At 43.9% G+C, this 10,954-nt stretch overlaps 3 non-coding genes across 3 annotated transcripts; 1 reads left to right on the forward strand and 2 right to left on the reverse strand.

The window, feature by feature from the left end:
- Positions 1-1,108: 1,108 nt before the first annotated feature.
- Positions 1,109-1,181, forward strand: trnar-ucg (transfer RNA arginine (anticodon UCG)). Its single transcript has one exon. It is a non-coding gene; the product is annotated as a tRNA-Arg (tRNA).
- A 696-nt stretch (positions 1,182-1,877) lies between these two features.
- On the reverse strand, positions 1,878-1,960 carry trnal-cag (transfer RNA leucine (anticodon CAG)). The gene has a single exon. It is a non-coding gene; the product is annotated as a tRNA-Leu (tRNA).
- Positions 1,961-10,316: 8,356 nt separating this feature from the next.
- Positions 10,317-10,390, reverse strand: trnai-aau (transfer RNA isoleucine (anticodon AAU)). Its single transcript has one exon. It is a non-coding gene; the product is annotated as a tRNA-Ile (tRNA).
- Positions 10,391-10,954: the final 564 nt, after the last annotated feature.

The raw sequence follows: 10,954 nt of genomic DNA on the forward strand, positions 1-10,954 counted from the left end.
AGTGGTCACATCTGAGTCTGGCAGCCAAAAAAGAGCTCCAGCAGATCCTTGTGACCCTGGTTCAGGAATAAGTGGGTATAGAAGATGGATGGGTCACATCAATGTAACAGGAATATATTGCATTGTGAATATTGTATTTTATTAATACTGTATATTAATATTGTAATAATATTGCATATGATTCCACTTTAATTACTTTCATTTGGGTGTGTTTGGGCAGCCCCTCTCAGTAGCTGGTAGTGGTAAGTGCCCAGCTCACAGTGAGCATGTTGACATTTCATGGTCAGATCAGGTGTCATGATGTGAAGACATCAGCTTGTAGGAGGAGCAGAGGCATTGGTGATGAAATGGAAGCGTTCCTGCGTGCCATGTGTGAGAGCTGGGTTCGATTCTCGGAAAGTGCAGAAGTGGTTTTAAATTGCCATGTGTCAGCACTTAGTTGTTACAGCTTTCTAGGCTGCTGTGCAGGGGACTTGGATGTTTGGACCATTCTGCGTGTTCTCCTGATCTAAGTTCAGTTGAGAATGTTTGGGCATTGATGGCAGGAGAACTTTACAAAAACAGATGCCAGTTCCAGAACGGTGGGGCTCCTTACTACTGACTTTTTTTTACACTTAGTTCTGTCTTAGGGTTTTTTTTTTTTGGGCTGTGGTCTTAAACTTTTGATCAGCTGATGAACAACCTGTTTAAATACAGTTTTCAATAAATTGTCTACTCTCTGATTTGGTCTCTTGCTCCTGTTTGTTCTTTCAGCATTTTGAAGTTAGGTTATGGTTCAGTGTAGTGCTAAGTGTCAACTGCTTGGCCATAGAAGCTACTACTACAAATTTGGCCTTGTTATCCATTTTTGCAGTGGTAATGTACTTGCAATGCTTGGGACTCAAACCCAGTGCAAGTGTTTGGAAGGCAGCTATGCTCACCACTACACCAGCATCACTGATGCACAAGGATGTTGTAATCAAGATTATGATTTATAAGGTGAAAGTGATGAAGTAAAATTCAGATTCCATCCATGAAGGCATTTGAGCAGACAGTTCAGATTTTAATCTACCTTTCTGTTTGTCCAGAACCTGCTCATTGATTCATGGTTTAGTACACCAAAAAAACTGACCATGTAGCCTAATGGACAAGGCGTCTGACTTCGGATCAGAAAATTGCGGGTTCGAGTCCCTTCGTGGTTGGAGTTTAATTCTAGCTGAATGTGTTGGAGTTTGGTCTACAGGAAGCTGACCACTAAGGGTGCTTTACCCATGTTCTTTGAGTTCCAGGGCCAGTTTTCTACTTATGTTTATAACATCTTAAGTCATTTTTGATCCTCCACTCTGCCCTCTGTTGCTCCTGGAAATAGGGGTAGGGCACAGAGACGATTGCATTCTACAATTACATTTCACACTTTAGACTTTTGTCAGATGCATTTCAATTCTAAAGTTACAGATGTTTCAAAACAATGACCAGTATGGGGGCTGGAACCCATGACCTTGGTGTTGTCCAATCTATGTCAAGCAGTTAATATTTCTGTCTTTCTGTCTTAAGCAGGTAATTAAATTGATCATAGTTACAGTGCAGAGCTCAGTTTAACCTGAATTATGTTCATATAGTGTAGTATTAGTATTAGTATTGATAAAAAACATTTAAGTGGTCACATCTGACTCAGTGTAACAGGGTTAATAATGTATGTGATTCCACTTGTCATTAAATTAATTTGGTTATATTTGGGCACATCCTCTTGGTAGCTGGCATAGTCAACATGTTTCCATTTCATGAGACTGGCATGATGTGGGTCACCAGTATCTGCACTCTGTTCTTATCCTTGATAAGATGGTTTAAAGCAGTTTGACAAGTTCTCTTTTGAGAGACACTTTAAAGCAGATCTGGCTTGTCAGGAGTGGGATTTGAACCCACGCCTCCAGATGAGCCTGCGACCTGAATGCAGCGCCTTAGACCGCTCAGCCATCCTGACTTTTACTATACCTGAAATACACAAATTTTGAATGACAACGTATTCACTAGCGTATCAACACTGCTGCACGTGTCATGACCCCTTGAAAACTGATCTCTGCTGAAGACATTCCAGACTAATTCAGTGACATGGAGATGTTTGATCCAGGGAGGACACTGGACAAACTGCTCTCTATCAAATGTAGAAGACCAGGTGTCAAGCTGCGGAGACATCAGTTTCTAGGCGAGCCAGATGCATTGGTGGTTCAATGGAAGAATTTTTGTCTGCCACGTGGGAGGTCTGGGTTGGATTCCCAGCCAATGGATAAACATCTGTACTTTTCCAACTTTCAAGGCTGGTGCAGGGGCCGTCTGTGTGTAAGGCAAACATGTTGACATCTACACTACAGGAACACAACTGTATGTTTTCAAGAAATCTCTCAGTGCTCCTTTATGATTTCCTAAAGATGACACACAGTTGGATCATTTGAGTTTAGATTCTCCAAATAAAGTGTCTTATGGGCTTAGTGTATAATGTTGCATTTCCCAGTGCCATGTTCTAAGTCTGAAGGTTGTGTCAGTTTCTGTAGTGTAGTGATCATCACGTTCACCTCACACATGAAAGGTCCCTGGTTGGAAACCAGGCAAAAACAGAGCTCTTGCCTTGACTGTTGAATATCACTTATGGAAAACTCAGCCTGAGCTTACCAAAGGTAGCTATGATGCAATCTCTGTGTAGCTGCATCTGATAGCGTACACGTCATATCGTTCATTTCTCTCTGCTGTGTACTGTACTTACTGTTGCAACAATACAATTTCCCCATTGTGGGACAAATAAAGGTTTTCTTATTCTTATTCTTATTACTTGTAAGTGGGGGTAGGATCTCCGTTACCCCCATCCCTGAAGTGAGGACCATCAGTGCCTGATAGCCTGCCACTCTTTTAGCCTCGTCATCTGCTCTTTGATTCCCCAGAGCCACTCTAGTCTCAGCCCTGTCATGTCATGTCCTATACATTTGATGATGGCCACCGCTTGTGGTCCCTTCAGCACTTCTGCCAATTCTCTCATTTCTTCCTCATGTTTGATGGGCTGTTGGGAAGCTGTCTGAAATCCTGCGCAGACCCACTGCCTAAGCTCTGTCTGAGCTGCTCCTACCACATAGGCTGAGTCTGTGTAGATGTTAATTCTTCTCCCTTTTCCCCATTTAAGCGCTTCTATCACTGCTTGTAGCTCAGCTAACTGAGCCGATGGTTTCTCCCTAAGCCTTTCTGCCTTAAGCACCTCAAATCTCTCTTCTGTTTCCCTGATCACTGCATATCCTGCTTTCAGTCCCTTGGTGGGATGCCTGTAATAGCATCCATCTGTAAACACTGTCTCTGCTTCCCCCTCTAGCTCTATACTGCTAAGATCTGGCCTGGTCTTAGTGTCCATACTTATCCTCTCCTCACACCTGTGTGGCTCACCCTCCATCATCTGCTCTGCCATGTTGATGCCTTCGTATGTGTATGTGATGTGTGGGCTGACTAAAATTTTTCGCTATCCTACTCTGTCTCAAAGACGTCATAGTGAAGGCGGCCGAATTAACGAATGAGTCCACACTGTGTCGTTAAGACGGTGAGCGCATGTCCCATTACGATGTACAGTTTTTTGGATGACCTTTGCCACTCCTGCTGCACAGTGGATGTCGTTTTTCCATGTTGTCAAGCAAAATACCGCTGTACATAAGTACTTTCCTACTCCTCCTTTGTTTCTGAAACAGGACACTGTTTAGGGTGCGATCAGAGAGATCCAGGGCTTCCAGGACGAGAACAGGGAGAATAGACCACCCCCTTTGGGAGTTTCAGGTAGTAGTAAACCCCAATATATATCCGCCCCAGGGTGCGGTGCCTGTGTGGCCCTGTTTTCCACTAGTAGCCACTGTCCATCACTCATCAGTCCGTTCACAAAGCAGTTATGCGAATCACCAATGGTAAAGGTCAATATCACTCCCTCCGGGGAGCACAGGTCTGATGCTCCCATCTTAATAAGTAAGTCTCTTCCCAGCAGGTTAATAGGGGAGTGCTCAGAACAGACGAACTGATATGTGAGAGTCTGTGTCAACACGAAGTGGAACAATGAGTGGTAGTTTTGTTGTTATCCCAGACAAACCTCCTAGCTCAACAGCTTGTGATGACATATCCGTAGCCTCCACCGTGGTGGTTAAGGTGGAGTAGGTGGCCCCTGTGTCCACCAAAAAGGGCAGCTGTTTGTTTTTGACCTGGATTGTGATCATTGGGTCTGCCCTCCCAATGTCAGGTCCTCTCTGTGGGCCTCGTCAATACAGGTTCTCCTCCTCTTGGAAGAGGGGATATTGTCCTGCTGGACCAGGTGGTGCCATAGCCGGGTTGGGAGCCTGATGTGCACCTCTGGGTGGGCCTCCCCGCCCACGGCGCCTGTTTCCTCTCTGATGGCCGCCAGGAGGTCGTTGATAGTACATGGGACACTCTCTGACCAGGTGTTCTGGTTGGCCACAGCCGGTGGTGGTGTGGTGAGGGAACCCAAGGAGGCACTGGGAACAGGTCAGGATTGTCACTGGCCTTTAGAGCAGGTTGTTGTACTGACTGCTTGGTCCTTTTGTCTTTCTGTTTCTCCTGATTAACCTCCTGCCTGGCTTTTCCCAGCTGTAGCTTTAAAAGTTGCTTTTTAAGGTCCTCAACCTTTAAATTCTCTTGCTCCTCCTTATCCTATGCGCTTTGCAGGTGATGGAGGAAGTGCCTCTCCCATACAGCTGAGTCACTCCCCGGTATATCAGGATTACCAGCCATGCTGTCCCTCACGGACTTGGGGGCCCCTCCCATCACAGCCTTCCGGAAGAGTTCCTCCTGCATCTTATCAGAGTGGGGATGGACTCCGGCGGAGTTAGCCCATTCCTCCTTACACGGAGAGGCTGGCCTCTCTCCGGCCTTAGGGGCAAATGTGAAGAGGTGTGCGGCCCCAGCCGGGGCCGGGAACTTTGCACATATTGCTTTTCCAATTGGAGTGGCAAGCTCAGTGAATGGGGTGTGATCTGGCAGCTGTGTGCATCTAGCACTTTCTTCAATTTGATTTACGTCCCAAACCGAGAGTATCTGTCCCATCAGCGCTCTAGAGTCGCCTAAGGCCACCTTTTGTCCCTGCGTGAGCTGCTCAAATTTATTTAACCACTTACCTCCTCCCTCTGCAGTGTGTGGGAGTTTCTCCACTACTCCATCCATGTCTGCAAATGACCATGGTCTGTACTGGTGTCTGCCCCGTTTCACCAGAAGGGGCGCTTGGGCAGGGTTGGGTATAGGCAAACCTCCATTTTCTCTTTGTCCTTTACACACTTACCTGCATCCCTCTCATCATGTAGTGCAGTCCGGGCCTGCATCGCTCTCACAGGCAGTGCCATGTTATGCACCGTCAGTCTGTGAGCTTCTTTTTCCTCCACTTCCTTTTTCCATTTCCTCCTCACCATCATCCCAATGATGTATCTCTTCTTCATTTCTTCCACTTCCTTCAATGCTTTCTGATTCTCCTGCATCAGGAGAGCAGCCAGATCCTCCGTGTCCCCTTCATGCAATCCATACTTACTAATCACTTCCTCAAATTTCTGCTGATACTTACCTTTCTGCTTTTTCCGTTCTTGTTCAGGAATACCACTCATTAATTGATTACGTGCCTCTACCCATTGCCACATAAGAGTGACGGGCCATCCCCCTTCTCCACCACATTCTCTCAAACGCTCATCATCCATTATATACAGCAGTGGCAGCCAACCAGTTTGTATGGAGTACACCGGAGCAACTGGTCCAACTGAGTACTACTTCTGTGCTGATATATGCTTGGTACTGTCACACTCAATACACTTGACCATTGCTTTACAATCCTTTGCAATATGTTGGACAGATCCACAGCACCGATAGCAAATGTGATGCTCTTTGAGATAAGCCTTACATTCTTCAATTGGTTTGTCTCTGAACAGTTTACATTTCTTAAGTGGGTGTGGCTTCTTATGGATTGGGCACTGACGATCTGGTTCCTCCATTTTCTTTGAGCCTGGACTAAATTGTGGAGAGTTAGCTGCAATGTCTGTTTTGTGTGCTGACACAGTGGCTTTGCGGTTATATGGTGGGGGATTCTCTGTGCGTAAAGTTACGTGACTGCTGGCATTGGATATGAAGCTTGGGTCATTTTTCATTTTTGCTTGCTGTTGGACAAACTGCCTGAAAACAGAGAAGGGAGGAAACGGCACACAATGCGTTTCTTTGTATTGTGTTCCTACTACTGTCCATCTCTCCTGTAGGTTGAAAGGAAGTTTTTCGACAATTTGTCTCACTCCCCGTGCTGTGTCCAAGTAAGTGAGCCCTGGTAAGGTGCCATCTTGTTTAGCACACTCTAGCTCCAATAGGATGAACCTCTGCTTCCTCATAGGCTGAAGCTTCTGCTACAGCTGCAGCTGCTACTTTCTGGAACTGTAGAAGATGGATACTTGCCTCTAAATCGGCCTTTTATTTAAGCATGTTTGCTTCCAATTCTGCCTTCTGCTTCATCATATCAGCTTCTTTTTCAGCAAAGACTAATTGAGCTTGTGCAGCTTTTGCTTTGGCATAGGCTTTTGTGGCTGAAGAAGTTGTTGATGATGACTGTTGAAAGCGTCTTGTTGCTCTAGATGAGTGTGACCTGGCGTCGAATGGTTGTGAAGATTGCTGCATTGTTGTTGGTTGATCTGTAATCTCCAGTTGTTGTTCCTCACTTGCTTTGCTTTTCTGTTCAGCAGTGTACTCTCGAAGATAACTTTTCCCTGAGCGTAGACTCATGTGTGCTACTGTTCCTTCGTGTTGCTTGAGCCCGCTGTGCAAATGTCTTTTTACTGTGCTGCCCTCACAACACGTTCCCTATGTTGTTAGACAGCCAGCGAACAAAAAGAAAAGAAGATTCCACACAAGGCATGCGTTTCTTGCTTCTATTGAAGTCTGTTCTCGATTCTTTTTTATTATTGTAACTGAAACAAACAGACCAAAGAGAAAAAACACATCACCAACCGAAATAAGCGGCCTTTATGCTACATTAGCTTAGCTAACTTAGCCAACATACCGAATGCAAGCTTAAGCAAAACTTAAAACGAGAATACTTCTACCATTAATACAGTGCTTTGAAACACCCCAATACTCACAAAGACAAAGATTCTCCCAGGCACAAGATTTGTGAAGTACAAAGCACATGAGCCGCTTAAACTTCTCTTTTCCTTTGCCGAGAAGTCTGCTAGCTTCGTCGAAGATCCCTAACATGGTGTGAGCACTCACTCTATCACATCCACAATCTTCCGAAAAAATGTCATAAACAGACCTCTCACTCTGACAAGTTCTTTTTGTTTGTTCTTTACTACCAACATTTTTAAACCGATCCCAACATGAATTCACCCATATATGCAATTATTTGTCTTTAACCCAAAGACATTACAACAATCATCCAGATTTGCAGCTAATTTTGTATTTTACAAAACAGCATGACAAGCCCCACCCCCACAACTCAAATGAGGATCAGAGTGGCACACCGGAAGCGTGCTGGGTCCATATCCCATAGGTCGATGGATAGAAACCATCCTCTGCTACACCTCAGTTTTGCAAGGCAGTTGGTCAATGGTGCTGCACATGTCTACTTTGCACTTGTTAATTATCATGGGCCCTTCATCTTCTCTGGTGGTTCCATGAAACTAAACAAGCGTATTATTCACTATACGTGCATTATGAATTAATCTTGAAACTGTCCATCCATCCATCCATTTTCTATAACTGCTTATTCCTTAACCAGGATCACAGGGATCTGCTGAACCCTATCCCAGCTCTCTTTTGGGTGGAAGGAATGTTGACGCTGTAATACTTGAATATTCATTGTGTAGTTTGTGTCTTTGCCTTAACCTCATAACTATAATCACTGAAGACTAAATAACAGCTCTCTCAATGAGAAAGGGAATCTAACCCACAATGTAGAGCACAATGGATTAGGAGTCCATCACCTTAACCACTTGGTCAGCTCATCAGAATGCACTCTATCACTTGAGGTAATTCTGCCACAAGGTATGAACACAGATACTTAGCTCAGCCTACAGATGGCCCAGAGTGTATACATGTGGTTCGTGGACTCTGATAGACCTGGGACTGTGCTCTTTATCCTAAAACAGTGAGCTATGTCGGACTCTTTTCCTGACTCTCTGGGTTTTTCAAACAGATCTGAAAATGTCCCACTGTGACTCAAATGTAAAACATCTTTGAAGCTCATGATGCTCATTAATTGAAGCTTCAACAGCAAAGTTAGAAAAATCAATGAGTGATGCAGCCTGTGACAGAACCAAACTTTTTTCTTACTTTAATATGATGATAGTTACTAATAGTTAGTCCAAGTAATACTGCATTTGTTAACTGGAGTTGAAGTTGACTGCTCATGGATCAATTAAACAAGCGATTCTGCTCTGACAAGTAAAAAGATAGACCCCCTGTTTAGACCAGTGTTCAAACAGGTAGCAAACAAAGTCTCTAATCACTTGCTTCACAGAGACAGTCCTGGAATCATTGTAAGAGATCTGGTTTTATTTCTTAAGCTCCACCCACCACCCCAGTTTACCCCATTCAGCGTTCCAGCAATGTCTTCAGTAATTAAACACATCAAATGGAGCTACAAAGAGTGTGGGTCAAAGCTCAAGGTGAGTTTTCTGAGACTGAGATGCAACAGTGACCAAATATCTACCTGGTTTCTAACCAGGAACCTTTCGTGGGTGAGGCAAATGTAATGACGACTACACTGCAGAAACCTCTGATAACAGTTTTCATTTCATATTTACTATCGGAGTATATTTAGTAAATTCTTACAATGTTAAAGACGTGTAGGAGCAGCATTATAGTTTTCATTTACCTTGAATGAACCCAGAGAAAATTAATGATCAGGGCTTTCCTTTTCATTTGCCTGAAGACATGAGTCTGGGAAATGCAACACTGTACTCTGAGCCCATAGGACACTTCTATTGGAGACGCTAAAATCAAGTGTTCCCAATGTGCACATTAGTTTGAGGAAATCATAAAGGAAGCTTCCCATATTTAGTATATATGTAGTCAACAACTGTGTTTCTGTAGTGTAGTGGTTATCATGTTCGCCTCACATGTGGATGGACCACACAGGGAGATCCCAGTGGATTTTGAATTCATCACCTAAACCTTACCAAACATCACATCATTTAGAATGAAAACTTACTATGTGTTGTGTGTCCTGCTTTGTGTAACAGAGACAATATGGTGAAGGGCACAAGCAGATATTTTGTACATGTAAACATTCCAGGATTTTTGCAGAGACGTTTACTACAATCCCACCAACATTGGGCTCATCTGGGAATCGAAACCTGGACCTCACACCCAAAGCGACATTCATACCCCTGGAAAAATGAGCCAAGTGTTGACTTATTATTCTTCACATAACAGATCACAATTCCTCTGTTTTCCTCTTGTTTCTGTTTTTTTTTTTTGCAGTTGTATTTCATTTCAAAGTTATTTATAATCTCAATCTCAAATCTCAATCTCAAATGATTTATGAAGATTAGCAAAAGACATAGTGGTTTGACTATTACTGTCACCATGGAACCACCATATGAACATAATTCAAGTTAAACTGAGCTCTGCCCTATAACTGTGATAAGTTGTATGTCCTGCATAAAATCTAAATCCCAGTATTTCCTGTTTGACATAGATTTGTCTCAGAATAGTTCATGACTGACTGGTGACTGAATCAATGGCACAGACACTACATCATTTTGTACCTTTTCATTTTGGAACAAATTTTTAGAGATCGACTTTTACTGGAGAATTTAGTTTAGTGAACAGGAGCTGACAAACATGAATCCTTTATGAAACAGGAGAATGGTGCAAGGAGATAGGAAGGAAACAGAGACAGTCCTTCTAAACTTTCTAGGCTCAAGAGCTAAAATTAATTGTTCAGTGTGCAGATGATATCAGCATAAAAAGAAATGTTTCCCACAGGTCAGTCAGTAGAGCAGTCATCCATCTATCTATATCCGCATATTCTTAACTAAGGTCACAGGGATCTTCTGGAGCTTATCCCAGCTCTCTTTGGGATAAAGGCAGGGGTACACCCTGGACAGGCCAGCACTCCATCGCAGGGCCACATAAAGTGGAACAACCTCACACTCCTATGGGCAATTTAGAGTCAACAATCAACCCGACATACATGTTTTGGACAGTGGGAGAAAACCAAAATACCCAGACATTTACGCTTAGGGCAAAACCATGATCTTCAGTATGAAAGCCCAGTATTTTTTGTTGTGGTTGTAATGAGTATGAATGATGCACAAAGTTCAAAGTTAATAACTGCATGGCCAGTATGGGGCTTGAACCCATGACATTGGCGTTATTAGCACCACGCTCTAACCATCTGAGCTAACTGGCCTGTGTATGAACATGCAGCACATTGAAAATTCCAAACAGGAAACATGGGATTAGTGATTTGTTGAAAAGCACAGAGAAAACGAGGTCAAAGGAGTAACACTCACTGAAGGTGCCTTTGGCGTTGTCCTCTACACATAACTCTCATCAGCTGCTCTCTGTGCTCTTCAGATAGTGTACCAGCTACTATGTACGAGAATCCACGGGTTATCACTATCGATGGTTATTACCAGCCATTCCAGAAACTGGGTACTCACTTCCCTGTCATTCCTCACAGCAGGCTGACCAGTAGACTCTGCTTGTAGTGGTCTACTACATCCCCCTCTGGCCCTGGATGGTGATGGGCTCCACAGGTGTCCTCCTCCTGAGGTCTATGATGAGCTCCTTCGTCCACGTTCAGGAGGTAAGGCTGAGACCACACCACAAAGTCTCTGATCAGTGTCCTGCACTCTGACTTCTTCCTCTGATATAAGCTTCTCTGAGGAGGCTGAGCAAGGCAAGAAGCACAGCTCACACTGCCCATTTTTTCAGACAGTAGGCATCAACTCAGCACATCAAATGGAGCTAC

This window comes from Mastacembelus armatus, unplaced genomic scaffold, assembly GCF_900324485.2.
Source record: "Mastacembelus armatus unplaced genomic scaffold, fMasArm1.2, whole genome shotgun sequence".
Lineage (NCBI taxonomy): Eukaryota > Metazoa > Chordata > Actinopteri > Synbranchiformes > Mastacembelidae > Mastacembelus > Mastacembelus armatus.